Here is a 20,885-nt window from a genome sequence, read left to right on the forward strand (position 1 = left end):
TAGATTGTAAGCTCTTTTGAGCAGGGACTGCCCCTTTTTTGTTAAATTGTACAGCGCTGCGTAACCCTAGTAGCGCTATAGAAATGTCAAGTAGTAGTAGTAGTAGATTAACCTGAAACTATATACAGCTAGCTGAGAGTGCAGCCTGGAACAGAATAAAAATGGGCCTAGGGGGGGTGAAGTTGGATTCTAAATCACAAACAGATTCTGCAGCACCAACTGCCCAAACTGACTGTTGCGATGGGTATCCTGTCCAAGGCAGTAGTGAGATGTGAATGTGTGGACTGAAGACCACATTGCAGCTTTGCAAATCTCTTTGATGGAGGCTGACTTTAAGTGAGCCACCGACGCAGCCATGGCTCTAACATTATAAGCTGTGACATGGCCCTCCAGAGTCAGCCCAGCTTGGGCTTAAGTAAAGGAAATGCAATCTGCTAGCCAATTTGAGATTGTGCGTTTTCCGATGGGGACTCCCCTCCTGTTGGGATCGAAAAAAACAAACAACTGGGTGGACTGTCTGAAGGGCTTTGTCCGCTCCACGTAAAAGGACAATGCTCTCTTGCAGTCCAAGGTGTGCAAACTGCTTTCGCCAGGGTGGGCATGAGGTTGGGGAAAAAATGTTGGCAAGACAACTGACTGGTTCAGATGGAACTCCAACACCACCTTCGGCAGGAACTTGGGGTGCATGCGGAGGACTACTCTGTTGTGATGAAATTTCGTATAAGATGCATCCACCACTAAGGCTTGAAGCTCACTGACCCTATGAGCTGAAGTAACAGCCAGAACAGAAGAAAGAAGGGTGGAGAGAGCCCGATGTCAAGAGATCAGTCACCACACTCAAGGGTAAGATGCTCCAGAAAAATCTTTATTAGGACCCAACACGGTCCGTGTTTCGGCTGTATCAGCCTTCCTCAGGGGTCAATCAATGGATGTTCTGTAATATATTGATTGATGGAGTATTTACTGATCAATTAGTGAAAATCATATGAAGCCTTGACAAGCGTCTCGTATATCGCACTGCTAACAAATATAAACAAAATGAAAAAAAGTAACAGCCACCAAGAAAATGACCTTCCAGGTCAAGTACTTCAGATGGCAGGAATTCAATGGCTCAAAAGGAGCTTCCATCAGCTGGGTGAGAATGACGTTGAGATCCCATGACACTGGGGGAGGTTTGACAGAGGGCTTTGACAAAAGCAAACCTCTCATGAAGCAAACAACTAAAGGCTGTCCAGAGATAGACTTATCCTCTACAAGCCAATGATAAGCACTAATTGCGCTGAGGTGAACTCTTAATGAGTTGGTCTGTGTAAGACAATAAAGAGGATCTAGGGCCTTGCTGTCACACCAGACGGCAAACCTCTTCCACCTTCGTGGAATCTTTCCTGGAAGCAAGCAAGACCCGGGAGACACCCTCTGAAAGACCCAAGGAGGCGAATTCTAAGCTCTCAACATCCAGGCCGTGAGAGCCAGGGACTGGAGGTTGGGATGTAGAAGCGACCCCTCGTTCTGGGTGATGAGGGTTGGAAAACACTCCAATCTCCACAGTTCCTCGGAGGACAACTCCAGAAGAAAAGGGAACCAAATCTGGTGCGGCCAGAAGGGCGCAATTAGGATCATGGTTTCACGGTCTTGCTTGAGTTTCAGCAAAGTCTTCCCTACCAAAGGTATGGGAGGATACGCATACAGAAGACCTGTTCCTCAATGTAGGAGAAAGGCATCTGACGCTAGTCTGTCGTGGGCCTGAAGCCTGGAACAGAACCGAGGGACCTTGTGATTGATCTGAGTGGCAAAAAGATCCTCCAAGAGGGTGCCCCACGCTCGGAAGATCTTGCAGGCTATGCCCACGTTCAGTGACCACTTGTGAGACTGCATTACCCTGCCCAGTCTATCGGCCAGACTGTTGTTTACACCTGTCAGATAAGTAGCGTGGAGAAACATGCTGTGACGTCGTGCCCAAAGCCACATCTAAACAGCTTCCTGACACATAAGACGAGATCTGGTGCCCCCCTGCTTGTTGATGTAATACATTGCAACCTGATTGTCTGTCTGAATCAACATGATTTGGTTGGACAGCTGATCTCTGAAAGCCTTTAGAGCGTTCCAAAACGCTTGCAATTCCAGGAGATTGATCTGAAGACCTGTTTCCTGGAAAGACCAGGCTCCTTGAGTGTGAAGCCCATCTACACGAGCTCCCCACCCTAGGAGGGATGCATCCGTCGTCAGCACTTTTTGTGGCTGAGGAATTTGGAATGGTCATCCCATGGTCACATTGGACCGGATTGTCGACCACTGAAGAGAATTTTGAAAATCGGTGGAGAGTTGGATCACATCCTCCAGATCCCCCCGCAGCATGATACCACTGGGAAGCTAGGGTCCAGTGAGCTGATCTCATATACAGTGGTGGAAATAAGTATTTGATCCCTTGCTGATTTTGTAAGTTTGCCCACTGACAAAGACATGAGCAGCCCATAATTGAAGGGTAGGTTATTGGTAACAGTGAGAGATAGCACATCACAAATTAAATCCGGAAAATCACATTGTGGAAAGTATATGAATTTATTTGCATTCTGCAGAGGGAAATAAGTATTTGATCCCCCACCAACCAGTAAGAGATCTGGCCCCTACAGACCAGGTAGATGCTCCAAATCAACTCGTTACCTGCATGACAGACAGCTGTCGGCAATGGTCACCTGTATGAAAGACACCTGTCCACAGACTCAGTGAATCAGTCAGACTCTAACCTCTACAAAATGGCCAAGAGCAAGGAGCTGTCTAAGGATGTCAGGGACAAGATCATACACCTGCACAAGGCTGGAATGGGCTACAAAACCATCAGTAAGACGCTGGGCGAGAAGGAGACAATTGTTGGTGCCATAGTAAGAAAATGGAAGAAGTACAAAATGACTGTCAATCGACAAAGATCTGGGGCTCCATGCAAAATCTCACCTCGTGGGGTATCCTTGATCATGAGGAAGGTTAGAAATCAGCCTACAACTACAAGGGGGGAACTTGTCAATGATCTCAAGGCAGCTGGGACCACTGTCACCACGAAAACCATTGGTAACACATTACGACATAACGGATTGCAATCCTGCAGTGCCCGCAAGGTCCCCTTGCTCCGGAAGGCACATGTGACGGCCCGTCTGAAGTTTGCCAGTGAACACCTGGATGATGCCGAGAGTGATTGGGAGAAGGTGCTGTGGTCAGATGAGACAAAAATTGAGCTCTTTGGCATGAACTCAACTCGCCGTGTTTGGAGGAAGAGAAATGCTGCCTATGACCCAAAGAACACCGTCCCCACTGTCAAGCATGGAGGTGGAAATGTTATGTTTTGGGGGTGTTTCTCTGCTAAGGGCACAGGACTACTTCACCGCATCAATGGGAGAATGGATGGGGCCATGTACCGTACAATTCTGAGTGACAACCTCCTTCCCTCCGCCAGGGCCTTAAAAATGGGTCGTGGCTGGGTCTTCCAGCACGACAATGACCCAAAACATACAGCCAAGGCAACAAAGGAGTGGCTCAGGAAGAAGCACATTAGGGTCATGGAGTGGCCTAGCCAGTAACCAGACCTTAATCCCATTGAAAACTTATGGAGGGAGCTGAAGCTGCGAGTTGCCAAGCGACAGCCCAGAACTCTTAATGATTTAGAGATGATCTGCAAAGAGGAGTGGACCAAAATTCCTCCTGACATGTGTGCAAACCTCATCATCAACTACAGAAGACGTCTGACTGCTGTGCTTGCCAACAAGGGTTTTGCCACCAAGTATTAGGTCTTGTTTGCCAGAGGGATTAAATACTTATTTCCCTCTGCAGAATGCAAATAAATTCATATACTTTCCACAATGTGATTTTCCGGATTTAATTTGTGATGTGCTATCTCTCACTGTTACCAATAACCTACCCTTCAATTATGGGCTGCTCATGTCTTTGTCAGTGGGCAAACTTACAAAATCAGCAAGGGATCAAATACTTATTTCCACCACTGTATAGACGTGTCATGGGAGTTACATGAACTGTGGAGGCCATGTGGCCCAAAAGTCTCAACATCTGCCGAGCTGTGATCTGCTGAGATGCTCAAACTATGGACACCAGGGACAGGAGGTTCTCTGCCATTGCCTCGGGAAGATAAGCCCGAGCTGTCTTCGTGTCCAGCAGTGCTCCAATGAATTCCAATTTTTGGACAGGAGTGAGATGGGACTTGGAGTAATTTATTATGAACCCCAGTAGCTCTAGCACCTGAATAGTCATTCAAATGGACTCCAGAGCACCGTCCTCCGAGGTGCTCTTCACCAGCCAATCGTCCAGATAAGGAAACACATGCACTCCCAGTCTGCGTAGCGACGCTGCGACTATAGCCAGACACTTTGTAAACACTCTGGGCGCAGACGGCAGGCCACAGGGCAGAACAGGGGACTGAAAGTGATGTGTTCCCAGCCGAAATCGAAGATGCTTCCTGTGAGCTGGAAGTATCGGGATGTGTGTGTAAGCATCCTTTAAGTCCAGAGAGCATAGCCAATCTTTCTCCTGAATCATGAGAAGAAGGGTACCCAGGGAAACCATCCTGAACTTTTCTCGGACTAGGAATTTGTTCAGGGCCCTCAGCTCTAGGATGGGACGCATCCCCCCGTTTTCTTTTGCACAAGGAAGTACCTGGAATAGAATCCCAACCCTTCTTCCCCTGGTGGAACGGGTTCGACCGTATGGGCCTTTAGAAGGGCTGAGAGTTCCTCTGCAAGTACCTGCTTGTGCTGGGAGCTGTAAGAATGAACTCCCGGTGGGCAATTTGGAGGTTTGGATTCCAGATTGAGGGTGTATCCTAACCGGACTATTTAAAGAACCCACCAGTCAGAGGTTATAAGAGGCCACCTTTGGTGAAAAAACATTAACCTCCTTCCAACCAGCAAGTCGTCCGGTATGGACACTTTTACTGTGGCTATGCTTAACTGGAGCCAGTCAAAAGCTTGACCCTTGCTTTTGCTGGGGAGCAGCAGGGGCCTTAGGTGCACGCTGTTGACGAGAACGAGCGTGCTGGGGCTGAGCCTGAGCAGGCTGTCGAGAAGCTGGAGTGTACCTACGACTAGCATAGGAATAGGGAGCATTCCTCTTCCCCCCCCCAAAAAAAACCTACTAGATGAGGTTGTAGCAGAAGGCGTCTGGTGGGAGAGAAAATCCATAGCATCATTATGCTTCTTGATCTGATCAATAAGATCCTCTACTTTTTCACCAAAAAGGTTGTCCCTCCGGCAAGGAACGCCCGCCATCCGCTACTGGACCAAATGATCGAGGTCAGAGACACGCAGCCATAAGAGTCTGCACATCACTGTACTTTGAGCAGCGATTCTGCATGCCACATCAAAAGAGTCGTAAGCGCCCCTGGCCAGGAATTTACGACACACCTTCTGCTGCCTGATCACCTGGTGAAAAGGCTCAGCCTGCTCCAGAGGGAGGGCATTAACCAAGCTGCCTCACCGAGTTCTGGAAGTGGATGTTCGTGAAGAGCTGGTAAGCTGGATTCGGGCAGAGAGCATAGCAGCCTGATACGTTTTCCTCCCAAAAGAATCCAAGGTCCTAGCTTTTCTGCCTGGGGGCACCGAGGCATAGTCTCTAGTACTCTTGGCTCTTTTGAGGGTGGAGTCCACCACCATAGAATTGTGGGGTAACTGAGACCTCATCAATCCAGGTTCACCGTGGATCCGATATTGGGAATCAGCTTTCTTCGGAATCACGGGGCCAGACAGAGGGAATGACCAGTTCTGCATAAGAACTTCCTTCAGTACCTTATGTAGAGGAGCCATCACAGCCTCTTTAGGTGGAGAAGGATAGTCTAGGACCTCGAGCATCTACTACTATTTTACTACTATTTAACATTTCTAGAGCGCTACAAAGTGTACGCAGCGCTGTACAAACACAGAAGAAAGACAGTCCCTGCTCAAAGAGCTTACAATCTAATAGACAAAAAGTAAAGCATTTAAATTTAAAATATTTAAGCCCTGGGCTGATCCTCAACCTCCATGGAGTGGCCTAGTGGTTAGGGTGGTGGACTTTGGTCCTGGGGAACTGAGTTTGATTCCCACTTCAGGCACAGGCAGATCCTTGTGACTCTGGGCAAGTCACTTAACCCTCCATTGCCCCATGTAAGCAGCATTGAGCCTGCCATGAGTGGGAAAGCGCGGGGTACAAATATAACAAAAAAAAAAAAAAAAAAACATTTCCCGAACAAAAGAGGTAAAGGACAGACTTTCCGGAAGAGATAGTCTCCTTTCAGGTGGAGGGGAAGGCTCAGAGGGAATCCCATACAACTCATCAGAAGAAAAGAATCTGGGATCTCCCTCTGACTCCCACGAATGCTCCTCTTCCGTATCGGATAATACCTCTCTCAAGGAACTCAGAGACTGAGCCTGCCTCAATCCCGAGGATCGACGTCCTCAATTGCAATGCCGAGAGGCCGACACCTGCATGGACTGCGGCGAAGCTTCCTCCACCGACGTCGGAGTCACCCTGGGTGGCAGCGAGGACGGGGACCTCACCGCAGGCAAAGGGCCAGACGCCGCTGTAGCAGACTGTACGGAAGGTGCAAGCACCCCCGACACCGAAGCAGTCCTTCCAGAAGCTCTGGAAGCAGGGCCCGGATGCACTCATTGAGAGCGACCATCGGAGAAGGCTGTGGGATCGGTGGAACAGCCGGTAGTGGCAGAATCTGTTGAGGTTCGGGAGCAGGTACCGGGCTGCCAGGAGACCGACGCATCAGCACCTCCTGTATAGAGGGGGAGTGGTCCTCTCGGTGCCGACGCTTTTCGGGTGCCGAATCACTCAACGTCCCGGACCTCCCGGCACCGCGTGTCGAAGGAGATCAGCGACAGTGCTTCTTCGCCTTCGCTCGGTGCCGATGAGGACGACGTGGAATCCTCACGTCTCCTCGGGGTCGGGTACAATGATGGCAGGAGGCCTTGAGACAGGTGGAGACCCACTCGAGGTCTCTCTGCTCCCGATGTCGATGCCTCCCTCAATGTCAACGCTGCCGACCTCAGCACCGATGTCGATCTCAACGTCGAAGGACCTGACCAAGCCCCAAAAAGCTTCTCTCGCTGGGCTTCTCAAGACACTTGGGGCCGTTTCTTCATACGAAGACACAGACTACAAGCAGCTGTGGTCGGGCCCAAGGCACTGGATACACCAGGAAAGGGTATCGGTACCTCAGATGGTCCGTTTGAACTGAGTACAATGTTTGAAGCCACTGGGTGTCTTTGATAACATGGAAGGAAAAACGGCCTTGGTGAAATCAAAAGACGCGATTGTGCCAAAAGGAAGGGCACAGAAAAGAGGGGAGAAACCTGACCGCACGGCCCAAACGTCGGCCGCATCGAAAAAGAAAGTAAACAAAATAAGGAGAAAAGAGCTAAAGAAGAAAAACTATGAGAAACTTCTTTTCTTTTTTAAAACAAATAAAGTAAAAAAACTCACGAAAAAAAGCCTCTACAGAGAACTCTTTCCCGGGCCTCTACAAGGAGCACAGGAGGAACCTGCTGCATCTCATTGTGGAGAAAGAAAAACAGAGAAGCGCTCGTGCAGGAAGTCGATACATGCTGCATGCGCGCCAGAGGACTCTGGGAAAAATTTTTTATTTTTCCTTTTGCAAAATTCCGGTTCCCGGGCTGACGTAGATGTCGACCCACATGTGAGAACAAGCAGCCTGCTTGTCCTTGGAGAATTCTGCTACTCTAAAAGCTAAGCTACTCTTCCATTCCTCAGATATCTAGAAAGACTGTAAGCTCAGTGAGGAACTGATATGCTATCTAGTGAACCTCTGCACATAGATCAGGACCTCATTTGTACGCTATTATCTACATTATTTAGGTAATGAATAGTACAATAATGATCTGAGCTACAATAATCAGGATGTAAAAAAACAGGGTAAGGTATGAAATGTGTATTAAGTACCTACTGAGCCCAAAGTCCCACACTGATTAGGTCCCTAGTCACTTTCCAAATCCAGTACTCTTTTCAGTTCCAATTATTAGGACTTCTCAACATTCCAAAGACAACACATATCAGGCACGGGAAGACGACAGCACTGCACTTTAGCACCTGCAGATATAAAAAGAGAGAATTATTTTGAAGATTATGAAAAGCATCATTAAAATGAAACAATAAGATGTTTCCTTATTAACAGAACATCGAGCACAAAAAAAAATGTTGGTCATCTGTAACCGATGTTTTCCATAGTCAGCAGGATACAAATGACTAACATCCAATGGCGCATGGGTGGAACTGCTTTTCCACAGCTCAGAACTTCAGAGTTTTAATCATGTGCAACTCCACCCGCATACAGTGGTGTCCTCAGCTACTCAGTTAGTTCCAAAGCTTAAGGAATTAGGAGTTGGGAAGGACTGCATGCCTGATCAATCCTGCTGTCTAAGGTAAACATCTGTTACAGGTGAGTGGCATTCCTTTTTCTGTCCGCAAGCAAGGTTGAGTGAGGCACACAAATGGGCGACTCCCAAGCTTAACGCTGACCAACTCTTTAAATTTTTTTTAATTTCAAGAGTAGCCCTCACTGACAATGTGAAAATTGCTAGCTCAAAGGCACGGATTTATTAAAAAAAAGCTTGACCGAAGGCACTGTCCATTACTAAACCTTGTTTTATGCAATAACTAGCCGTTAAGCCCGTTAAAACAGGCGAGATTTGTGATTTGTGTGTTTTGCAAAATGTAATAATTCTCACCTCCATCCATCCATGTCCAGCAACCCTGCACTCTCCCCTGCCCTCCCCCCATATCCAGCAACCCTCCTCTTTCCCTTGCCCCCCCCCCCCCCGTCCACCAACCCTGCTCTCTCCCATGCCCTCCCCCCATGTCCAGCAGCCCTCCTGTCTCCCCTGGCCTCACCCTGTCCACCGACCCTCCTCTCTCCCCTGCCCTCCCCCCATATCCAGCAACCCTCCTTTTTCCTTTGGCCTCCCCCCATGTACAGCAACCCTCCTCTCTGCCCTGCTCTCTCCCCATGTCCAGCAACCGTCCTCTCTCCCCCCTGCCCTCCTCCCATGTCCAGCTACCCTCCCCCCTCCGTATCTGGCCCCCTGCACTGACATGACAGCGCCTCTCACCTCCGTGTGAAAGCACTGCAGGCAGCAGCAGATCGCTCTGCTGCTGCCTGCTACGCTTCCACACGGAGGTGAGAGGCGCTGTCACGTCAGTGCAGGGGGCCAGATACGGAGGGGGGAGGTGGAGGTTGGTGCGCCGGCGATGTTGCTTCGTCTCCAGGCAGGCTCCAGCAGCAGCAACCGTTTCCCTCTCTGTTCCGCCCTCTGATGTCATCACATCTTGACGCGAGGGCGGGACAGAGAGGGAAGTCTCTACTGCGCATTTGCGGGTGAGTCGGTCACTTGTCATTGATATGTTTGATGGGAAGTAAAGGCATGGATTGAGAACCATGTCGCTGCTTTACAGATGAGAACTAGCAATGCAGACTAGTAAGGCTACTGTAAGTGTAACAGCCCTAATCTGATGAGACTTCATTTAAGTATCTGCTTGTTGTAACAGAAGTGAATGCAAGAAGCTAGCCAATTTTCCAGAGTTCTTTAAGACTGGTGTGCCAGTCCTACTGGGATCAAGACAAACAACTCTGCAGAATTTCTGACCATTTCAGTTCTTTTAAGGTAGAATGCAAGAGCTCGCTTATAGTCCATTCCTTCTTGTGTGTGTTTTTAAAGCAATACTCATTCCAAGAAATCTTGAAATAGAAATTATACAAAAATAATCAAGGAAAAATAACACAGGACTGTCTAGTACAGTGTTTCCCAAGTCCAGTCATGGAGTACCCTACCCTTTGCCAATCAGGTTTTCAGGAAATCCACAATGAATATGCATGAACTTGATTTGCATACACTGCCTCCATTCTATGCAAATCTCTTTCATGCATATTCATTGCAGATATCCTGAGAACCTGACTGGAAAGGGGTACTCCAGTACCGGACTTGGGAAACACTGGTCTAGTACATAGGAACCAAATATTATGCAGTGAACATAATATAACCCCCAAAGTAAAAAAAGAGGTGGAGGAGGAAAAGAAGGATCCAAATTCATCTTCATAATTATAGAAAAGCTTTCATCTTAGAACTGGACAGGAATTGTGTTTTAAGGTTAATTTTCTGTTATAAGGATGTATGATTTATGGGTCACCTTGTATTTGTTTTTTTCTGATTTTTCTACGGCAACTCAGGTGAGACGCAAGGCCTTTTTGGGTTTGAATTTCATGTTTTGGCTCTGGGAGCATCCCTTTTTCCTTCAATGCCCACGCAAACATCATATTAATGAGAGCAATAGTTTGTTATGTTGATCTAAACTCTGGGGAAGAGTAACCTGCAGTGCCATTGGCTATAAACCCATTAGTGTTAGTGACCTGGGCCCTGAAGCCTAAGATCTAACCAGAATGTGCTGGAATTTCTCTTGTCTCAGGCTCTCAGCTGGTTGTGTGAAGAGAGAGACACCTCTGCACTGAGACCCTGTTCCATTCCTGTGAGCAGTTATTTTCCTGACCTCCTCAGGTAATACTTAGGTGGTAAAAAAGTGTTTAGTTAAATTTAATACTTAATCCTTGCTATTTTACCTGTTACTGTTTGCTATTTACAACTTTTAGAGTTCACTGTTCTACTTTTTTTTAATAAACGTATTAATTTATTAGCTCTGTTGTCCTGGACTAAGAATCCTGGGAGTTTGTCTGCGAGTGTTTTCTAGGAATTGTGGGACCTCTGGGATTGTGTCCCCAGTGTCCTTATAAACCACCGGGGAATAACTTGCAGGTGGAAGAGGCAAGCAGGACCCAGTCAGTCAGTGGGTGGAAGGTAAGACTTGGAATAGTGACTGAATTCATTGTGCAAATAGTGCCAGAATTCAACTATTAGGTCAAAATGTGGCCTGTCCTAAAAGAGACTTAGTCCCTTCATAGCTTGTTTTTCAAATAAATAGATGTTTTCACTTTGATTTCGCAGACCAACCACACCTGTTTACACTTGTAGCAGTAGGACAGAAGTGCAGCCTCAACATGCTCTTGCTGCTTTTGAGAGAATGAGTAAGCACTACCACTGTGTGCAAGTTGACTTTCTCATCTCCCATTTTTAACCTCCACTGTCTCCTGCAGATCAGTATGTTTATACTTCCATTTCCTTTATCCTACGCTTTTCTTAATTCTACATTACTTTATTATTTTTTTTTTTTTATTTTATTTATTTATAATTTCAAAATTACACATCTTTTCAAAGAAGTATAAGGAAACAATAAAAAAAAACAAGAAAAATAATCACATTCTTGAGACAACTATTTGTCACAATAACAGAAATGATTTTGCTTTAACATCGACCTCAAATATTGGAAATACTTAAATGGATCCAAGATATAATTATATACTTAAAGGAAAATATAATAAATTGTTACTTGCACTGGGTACATTCTCAATCTACCATACAGTGTCCGCATGGAATTTAAATTCTTACAATAACATTCTCAGCTTCTCTAGCATTAATAAAATCCTCGAGTTGTTTTGGATCAGAAAATTGATAATTGTTTTGTAAATAAATAAAACGACAAATACAAGGAAATTTGAGAGTAAATGTTGCCCCTAAATTTAATACTCTTTGGCGCAGAGCCAAAAAAGCTCTGCGTCTAACCTGAGTTTCTTTAGCTAAATCTGGAAAAATCCTAATTTTTGCACCAAAAAACATCGAGTCCATGTGTTTAAAGAATAACTTTAACACCATCTCCCTATCGATCTCAAGTGCAAAAGTCACTACCGCTGTTGTCCTTTGCGTAACAATTTCTAGAGAGGACTCCAAAAAGGATGTTAGGTTCAGTCCTCCATCTACAACCTCCTGTTCTCCTCCAGTTTTAGATGGTATTATTTGCTGGAGGTATATCACTCTTGTAATAGGTGGCAGGGCTTCGCCCGGCATCCCCAGAACCTCTCTCAGATATCTTTTAACCATTTCAACCGCTGATATAACAGGAGATCTGGGGAAGTTGACAAGTCTCAGATTAAGTTTCCTCTGTTGATTTTCAAGATATTCCAACTTCTTTTTAACGAAATTGCTATCAACTGTGGCTTTATTCAAATTCTCCAGTTTTGTAATTTTACTGTGAAATGTTTTAATTTCAGACAACTGCTGGGCATTAATTTGCTCCTGAGTTAACAGGGCTTCAGACAATACCTTAATCTCTGCAGCATTATTTTTCAAAACTGTCTGAAGCGAGGAATGCATTGAAAAAGTCAGATCCCATAGTGATTCAACAGTCACTACAGCTGGTTTCACCGCTATGATATTAATCTCCGGAAGGGGGGTGTCGGAAATCCGTTGTAGACTTTCTTTCATTGTTAAGGAAAAATTTATAAACTCTTGTCCTACCAGATTTCTTTCACTCTCTCCACGTTCGGCTGGGCTCCTTTCTTCGGTAGTCCCTTCCATTTCAGGCTCCGGGGCTCTCGAATCTCTAGCCTCTCGGGCACTTCCTGGTTGTGGTGGAGCTGTGCGGAGGTCAGGGCTCAAGGAAGCCCCGTCTACACTGCTGGCCGAGTTATTAAGACCCGGTCGGGTAGCAGGAGAAGATGTAGCCCGAGGGCCCAGCGATATACCGCAACCTTCCAAAGTCATTTGCCTCGATAAGGCGGCACCAGCGGGGGTAACAGGAGCCTCCCTCACCTTGCCTCGCCGTTTCCCCATATCGAAGGGAGATCAGCTACCTTACTCAGCTCCAACTAAGGTGAGTCGCGGGAACACGTCTGGCGTAGCAACTCAAGCCAGCGCCATCTTGGATCCGAATCTGTACTTTATTTTTTTAAAATTTTATTCTATTCTACTAGGATTTAAAAACCACTAAATCTCATTAGGTTCAAAGTGGTGTACAATCATAGCCCATAACTAAGCAAAAAATATACAAAGATTTCTACATAGTAACAAATGGTATACTATGAAATAATCAAAACCTGTAACAAGCTCTATTTTCAAGCAGAATATTTCTGAAATAAATACATTTTCAAACTTTTATGAAAAGAAAAATAGGAGTGTTTAACAGACATAAAAATTTCATTCCATATCAAAGCAATCTGATACACAAAAGAGCTATTGAAAACTTTCTTGAGTAGTGAGATGTGGTAGCCGTGTTAGTCCACTTTTAAAGGTAATCAATAGAAATAGAATAAAATAAAACACAGAAAAGTAAATAAGATGATACATTTTTTATTGGACTAACTTAATACATTTTTAGATTAGCTTTCAAAGGTAGCCCTTCTTCATCAGATCAGAAATAAGCAAATTTTGATAATTAACAGCACATATAAGTGAAATATCAAAGTATTTAACTGACAGTCTGAAAGGATGAAGGAGGGGTGGGCTAGGTGAGAAACAGAGAGGGCTGAGAGGATGAGGGTCAGGGAGATATGCATGGTGATCAGAGGGTGACAAAGCAGTGAAATTTCATGATTTATAATGGGCTAGAAAACCCAGATCTTTGTCAAGTCCTGTCTGGTGGGTGTCAAAATATTTAATCATTTTGACTTCAAAGGTCTTGCGTTCCTGTATTGTTTTAAAGTTTCCTTTCAGTATTCTCACCATAAAATCATTGGTACAGTGTTCTGGCTTTGTAAAGTGCTGTCCCACAGAGGTAACATCCTGGTTGGCACTGGCATTTTTCATATGATACCAGTGAATATAAATCTGGAAGAATATCAATTAAATACTGCTAATTCAATTACCCAGAAGGAAAAAATAGCCACACTGCACGGAAAATTAAAAAAAAACGTCGGCTTAACTCGGGAGGGATCCTGTATTCATCTGCTGCATTAAAGGAAAGAAAATTATCAGGTAAGACATAATTTTACCTTGTCACTTGCAGCAGATGAATCCAGGAACTAGTGGGATGAACCAAAGCATTCCTTAAGTAGGGTGGGAAGCCGACGCTCCCTGTGTCAACACTCCCACCCCAAAACTTGCATCCTCCCAAGCAGAAACGTCTAGCCTGTAATGCTTCGCAAAAGTATGATGGGACGCCCAAGTAGCCGCCTGACAAATCTCTTCCAGAGATAAGGCCGACGCCTGCGCCCAATAAGCCGCCTGTGCCCAAGTAGAATGCGCCTTCAGGGCCACTGGAGACGCCCGCCATTGTAGCAGATACGCCGCTCCAATGGCTTCCCTAATCCAGCAAGCAATGGAAGCCTTAGAAGCCACCTCACCTCTTTTCGATCCCAACAAGAGCACAAAGAGATGATCCGAGCGTTGAAACTCGTTAAGAGATCTGCAAATAGGAGTATATGGTGAACATCCAAGAAGTGGGAAGAGAAAAAGGTGGAAAGGGATGGAAGGCAGAAACCACCGTATGCAGAAAAGACAGCACTGTGCGCCCGTCACCAGTAGAAATCCAGAGGATCTCAAACGGATGAAGTCGGGAGTTCTGAGAACCTGCCTGGACTGGATTGCTAAAGCAAACTAGGCTGCCCAGGACGATAGCCCTGGTGTCGTAAAGATAAGGGCGAGCCTGACCCAACCGAAAAGAACTTGTAGACATGTCCTCAGGAAGACGCTGAATCTATAAGTCACCCACAACTTCATGGAGTCCTCAAACAATAGTTGCCCTGAAAAGTGAGCTGAACCAGCCATCGTTAGAAGCTGCATTCACCACCCAGCAGCGCAACCACATCAAATGGAAGGCTGTGACTGTCAAAAATGTCTGTTTATTTGACGCCCGAAACAAATCATAGAAGAAAACTGGCAAATAAGCCGGCCTCGACTTTACATCTGGCAAGTGAGGAGGCGGTTGACTGTCTGCCTTCTGGAAGGGATCCGAAATCTGTTGCAGCCAGCTACGGTACAGCCTAGCAGCCTACAAGCTGCAGATAGCCACCTTCATCTAGACAGAACTGAAATATCAGCAGAAAGCCGTGTTGAAATCACCCATTGAAACTAAGTTGGCTTGAAGGGAACCATAGAGATGGGGACTAAAGCAGAGAAGGAGCCCCTGAAGTGGTCTGATACGGACTCAGGCCCATGGGGGAATGCCCCCCCCCCAATAAAAAAGAGAACCTTGTGCCCCTAACTTGAACCTATTCCCATATCCTGGACCTGGTAGAGAAAGTAAAACCTGACTTGGGTTGGCACCTGTTGCTGAGGAGCAAAAGAAAGGACTTCCCAAGACTATATGGAACAGCACTCCCCGATAAGCCAAGATTTGTGAGGGAAACAACTGACTCTTGGTGACACTGATTACCAATCCTAAGGACTGAAGACGAGTAGGTATCTTGGATGAAGTTTGCAGAGCCTCTTGATAGAGAGAGCTGCAAATCAGCCAGTCACGAGGTATGGATGAACCTGCAATCCATCCTCACGAAGGAAAGCTGCCACCATGACCTTGCAAAAATGTCCTCGGCAACATGGAAAGGCTGAATGACATGGTCAAAAATCGCTAAGATCCCTCTGCAGCAAGGAGCACTGGGAATATGAAAGTAAGTTTCCTTGAGGTCCAGGGAGGCTAGAAACTCTCCCCCACCAGACAGAACTATACACACTGCAAGGTTCCCATTGTGAAATTAACCTTCCAATCTCAGAAACGCTAAAAATCCTTGGAGTCACTATCGACCGCCACTTAACACTCGAAACTCATGCAAACAATACAACCAAAAAGATGTTCTACTGCATGTGGAAACTGAAAAGAATAAGACCATTCTTCCCAAGATCCGTCTTTCACTGCCTAGTGCAATCCCTCGTATTAAGCCATCTGGATTACTGCAACTCACTATACGCAGGTTGCAAAGAGCAAATACTGAGGAAACTTCAAACAGCCCAGAATACAGCAGCCAGACTCATCTTCGGAAAACCAAAATATGAAAGTGCAAAACCCTTACGAGAGAAGCTACACTGGCTTCCACTCAAGGCACGCATTACTTTTAAAGTATGCACATTAATCCACAAAATCATTCACGGCGAAGCTCCAGCCTACACGTCTGAGTTAATAGACTTACCACCCAGAAACGCCAAAAGATCATCCTGAACTTTCCTCAACCTCCACTTCCCTAATTGCAAGGGCGTAAAATACAAGATGCTACACGCGTCAACCTTTTCTCACGTGGGCACGCAGTTCTGGAACGCACTGCCGCGCAACCTGAGAACGATCCACGAGCAAACCTCCTTCCGCAAATTATTGAAGACCCATCTTTTTGAAAAAATTTATGGAAAGAACCAAAACAAAGTCCACACTCACTGTTCACCCATGCATCAATACATCCACTTCTGAACTCTCATCCCCAGTAGTCTCACCTCACTCATACCTTTACTCACAGAAATATGTATACCATACATAATGCCCTTTTAACCTCCCGCTGTCTCCTTCCAATGTTTCAAGGTTTGGTTCCAGTGTTTATATTCCTTAACACCACTTTGATTGTCTCGCATAACTCTTCACAATGTAATCCATAACCAAGTTGTAACAAATTGTATTTCCATCATTCATATCGTATTGTAAGCCACACTGAGCCCGCAAAAAGGTGGGAAAATTTGGGATACAAATGCAATAAATAAATAAATAAATAAAAGCTGAACATTAAACACCCTAGACTCTTATGATGTCCAAACTCAGCTAGAAGGAAGCTCCCTGGTTGGAACTACAAAGCAAAGGGAACAACTTCCCATTCCCCAATTGCAACTGGGGACAGACTTGACTGTGCCTAAAGGAAGAAACATTAGCAAGATGGCAAGAACTGCCTGACAGTGTTTGAGCTTGCATGTAGACTCCAAGAAAAATCTGTAGTGAAGTCCAGGTTGTAACTGTGCAATAGAAAAACTAAGACACATCTGAGCTGAGGTAACCTTGGTCCACTCCTCCTGAAACCAGTACAGGAGTCCTGCCTGAGGAGTGAACTGAGACTCCATCATTGGAAGATGCAGCAGGCAACGGTTGACCTGGAGTTGAAACAGCTCATTCTACCAGCAGCCAGGTGGCTTGTCGTAGTGAAAGTGGAAACCCTGAAAGTGGTTTTCCTGGCCCCACAAAACCTATGACAAAAGCAAGCAGATTAAAAATCATCCTTAAACTTGTCCCCGGCAATCTTCGAGACTTGGAAGTCCCTCAGGTCTTTACCCAACTGCCCTACATCTTCTCCAGTCCCAAGATTACTTCCAAAAGGCAGGTTGCCAAATGTGACTTGAAAGCCACATCAGTGGTCTGATGCCTAAGCCAGCGCTAACTTCTTACAGATAGGGACAAGAATTGGCTGGTGTGACTGTGCACTATAACTGCTGCGCATTGGAGCTAACAAGTGCAGCTGAGAACCAGAGACAGATGGTGTAGCAGAATATGGCTGTTGCACCATTGCGCACTATAGATAGCAAGCTGCAGTGGGTCGTGAAGCAGCACCCCTAGAGCTCTATGCTTACTCTCAGCTGATTGCAACAACTATTAAGCTACCTGTACGCTGAAGTAGTTCCTGGACCACTCCTCATGAAATTTAGGTACCCCATATCATGAAAAGATGCCAAAAATACCATAGAAGCAATCAGAGGTACCGGGTACGCTGCAGATACCAGGGTAGCTGAGGCTAGTATGCAAAGGTGTGGCCAGTATCAGTGTGCAGAGAGAGAGAGAGAGAGAGAGAGAGAGAGAGAGAAGGGCAATCTTTAGTACTGTAGAGTTCTGATAACTGTTCCACTCATGTAAGAACTACTTGGCCAGGCAAGCAATAAGAGAGAATGAAATAAAATATGCCCCACTGGAAACCTAGCTGAGCCCACAGTTTCTAATAGGATGGATAAAACCAGCCTTGAACCTGTAAACCTTCAGGCTGAAAGGCCTGCCACCCTCCTCAATAAAACTAGCTTGATGAAAACAGTACACATAGAGCAAATGCCACCAGGGCAGCACAGAGGGTGCAGGATTACCATGGAGACCGAGAGAAACCTGAGAGGAATGCACTAGCTTCAAAATGTAACATTTCTCACAGAAACATGGAGTCAACAGCCCTAAGCCTGACTAACTAAACAAACTGTACTGCCATGCTCTGAGAAAGGGAAAGAGGGAAAAACCTAGAGTAGGATCCTTAATCCTGATCCCTTTCTCCCTTCCATTAATGATGTACACACACCCTGAACCTCCTCAAGGAGGGTCCAGAAATATTCTTATTGTAAATCACCTAGTGAAGCACAGGCATCTTTACCAGAAGACTTTCACATAGTCAGTACTTTCCAAGCTGCAGCTTAAGGCTCTCGCTGCCACAGAACAGCTGCAGGGGGACTAATGGGTCTCCGACCTCACCCCTGGAAAGCTGTGGGAGACCCGAGGACTCCCACAGCAGTCTGCAAACCTCCCCAGGCCTTCTTTCTTAGAAGCCCTTAAATAACCAATATGAAGAAACTGGGAGTGACCACACCAGTTCCCCAGTCACATTGCTGAAAAGCCTACATATAAAACTGCCTGAATCACAAGCAGATCAGGCCCCAGGGGAGCGCTGGGGCTTCAGCATTGCCATGTGGAGTGGCAAGAAAGATGGAGCCATCAAGCGCGCACGCACACCCAAGAAAACAACTGCTGGGAAGAAAGGAGCACACCGCTCCACGGAGTTGGGCTGTACAGTAGAACTCCAGCAGGGGAAACTGCAGCAGTCCAGTGGCTCCCATACTGGGAGCCGTTCTTGCTCTGCCCACTGGCACAGATAGGATAATGACTACTCACCCCCTCGGAAATTGTTGTCACATGCCAAGTCGATCCTCACACCATTCAGCCGGTACTGCAAACTGGCACGAGCTTGCTGTGCTGGACAAATCTCAGACTGAGATAGATATATATATATATTATATATATTTTGTTTTTTTTAAACAGTGCTCAAACGGCATTATTTATTTAAGGCAGGAGAGGACGCCGGAGCAAAGAACCTCAGACTCTTTTAAATTCAGAACCACAAACCCCAGTCAGGCAGAGAGGGGTTGAAGGGGGAGGAAGGGAGGGACCTGGCACCACCAGGTGTGCACCCAAGTCCCAGGATTGGGACTCCTCAGACACCAGAAGCTCAACTAGACCCAGGGGACCAGGCCAGGAGCCAATCAATCCAGAGCTGCACAGATATAACCATCCACCTGCTAGATAGAGAGAACTTCAGAGGTTTACTATATGTGGTCATGTGCAGTCACCTTAACTTCAGTATTCTCTCTATCTCCACCTGCTGGTAGACGGACATAACCCACAAGTCTCTGGATTGATCTGTGGGACGCTATGGAAATTACTATTATTTTTAAACGGTAGCAATTCTGTGAGGAAGGGAAGACACAGGAGGAAACAGAGGGACCTGGGAATATCAAGTGTATCCTCTAAAGCTGGCAGCACTCAGCCAGGACACCCCTGAGCTCTACTGAACTAGCTAATGAGCACTGCCGACAGGTGAGCCACATGAGCCTCTGCCCACTGCAGGAGAGCCGTCTCCTCCCCAAGGGAAGTGCTCCGGGTGCCCCTTGCCTGTTGATATATGCCACGGCCGATGCACTGTCAGACAGTACGCAAACCTCGTGTTCCTTGTCACGAGGGAGGCAGGCCCGCAAGGCATTCCTTATCGCCCTCAGCTCCAATTGGTTGATCGACCACTGCACCTCTAGGGGAGATCACAGGCCTTACGACATGTGATGCAAGCAATGGGTCCCCCAACCGGGAAGATTGGCGTCCTTGGTCACTACCACCCAGTTTGGGGCTGCCAGGGAGGCACCACGAGACAAGCTGGTCGAACCGAGCCACCAGCAAACACTAAGGCGAGCCCGTGCCGTTCAGGGCAGCTGGAGATGATACTTGTCCAACGGAGACCACAGACGAAGCAATGAAAGCTCAAGGGGGCTGCATGTGAGCCCACACCCACAGCAGGACTTCCAGTATGGCTGCCATGGAACCCAAGACCTGCATGTAGTCCTAGGCCCGAAGAGATGGGAGTGCACAGCAGGCTCGATAACTGCGTCAATTTCTGCTTGCGGGCCTCTGGAAGAAACACCCAACCCCGACGAGGGCCCAGGGCTGTGCCGAGGTACTCAAGGGCCTGAGATGGCATCAAGCGACTCTTTGCAAAACTGACCACCCACCAGCCCAGGGACTGAAGCAGGCCCACCACCTGGGCTGTAGCTTGCACGCTCTCCTAGTAAGAGGATGCCCTGATCAGCCAGGCATCCAAGTAAGAGTGCACCCAAATGCTCTCCCTCTGCAGGAAGGCCACAACCACCACCATCAACTTGGAGAAGGTCTACGGTGCCGTAGCCAGCCCAAAAGGCATGGCCCGGAACTGGTAGTGACTGCCCAGAATCGCAAATTGCAGAAAGCGCTGGTGGGGTGGCCAGATGGGAACATACAGGTACGTCTCTGAGGTCCAGGGACATCAGAGACTCCCCAAACTGAACAGATGCAATGCCCGAGCCCAAAGTCTCCATACAAAAGTGCTGAACATTCAGAGCCCTGTTGACCCCTTTGAGGTTAAGCACCGGGCAGCATGAGCCATCCTTCTTGGGCACCACAAAATAAATGGAATAGCGCCCCTGATCAACCACCGCCAGAGGTAACGGAAGCGCAGCCCCCCAGCCACACAAAGTCTGTCAGAGTAGCCCAAAGCACCCAGATCTTGGCGGGGGTCTTGCATGGGGATGCCAGAAAGTAATCCCTGAGCTCTCAAGCAAACTCCAGTTTGAAGCCACCTCGCACGTTCTCCAAGATCCACTAGTCAGAGATAACTTTGGCCCACTCCCCCAGAAAGAGCGACAAATGCCCTCCAACGACAGGCCCAGAGGAATGGACCGAAACACCATCATTGGGAGGAATTGGAGGTTGGAGCTGTCCTGCATGGCCTGGGACCGTAACCTCTGAAAGGTCCCAGATCTCCCTGG

The 20,885-nt window shown here is 46.9% G+C and overlaps 1 protein-coding gene across 4 annotated transcripts in view; it reads right to left on the reverse strand.

Annotated features, from left to right (window-relative positions):
* The window catches only part of ZHX1 (zinc fingers and homeoboxes 1), a 137,644-nt gene that overhangs the window by 105,511 nt on the left and 11,248 nt on the right, over positions 1 to 20,885 (reverse strand). For 3 of the 4 annotated variants that reach the window (XR_003943796.1, XM_030218704.1, XM_030218720.1), the window contains exon 2: positions 7,945 to 8,091. The gene's annotated coding sequence lies outside the window, so the exon portion shown is untranslated. The remainder of the gene's footprint in view (positions 1 to 7,944; positions 8,092 to 20,885) is intronic. The other variant, XM_030218713.1, reaches the window with a different exon arrangement.

This window comes from Microcaecilia unicolor, chromosome 1, assembly GCF_901765095.1.
Source record: "Microcaecilia unicolor chromosome 1, aMicUni1.1, whole genome shotgun sequence".
NCBI classification, from domain to species: Eukaryota; Metazoa; Chordata; class Amphibia; order Gymnophiona; family Siphonopidae; genus Microcaecilia; species Microcaecilia unicolor.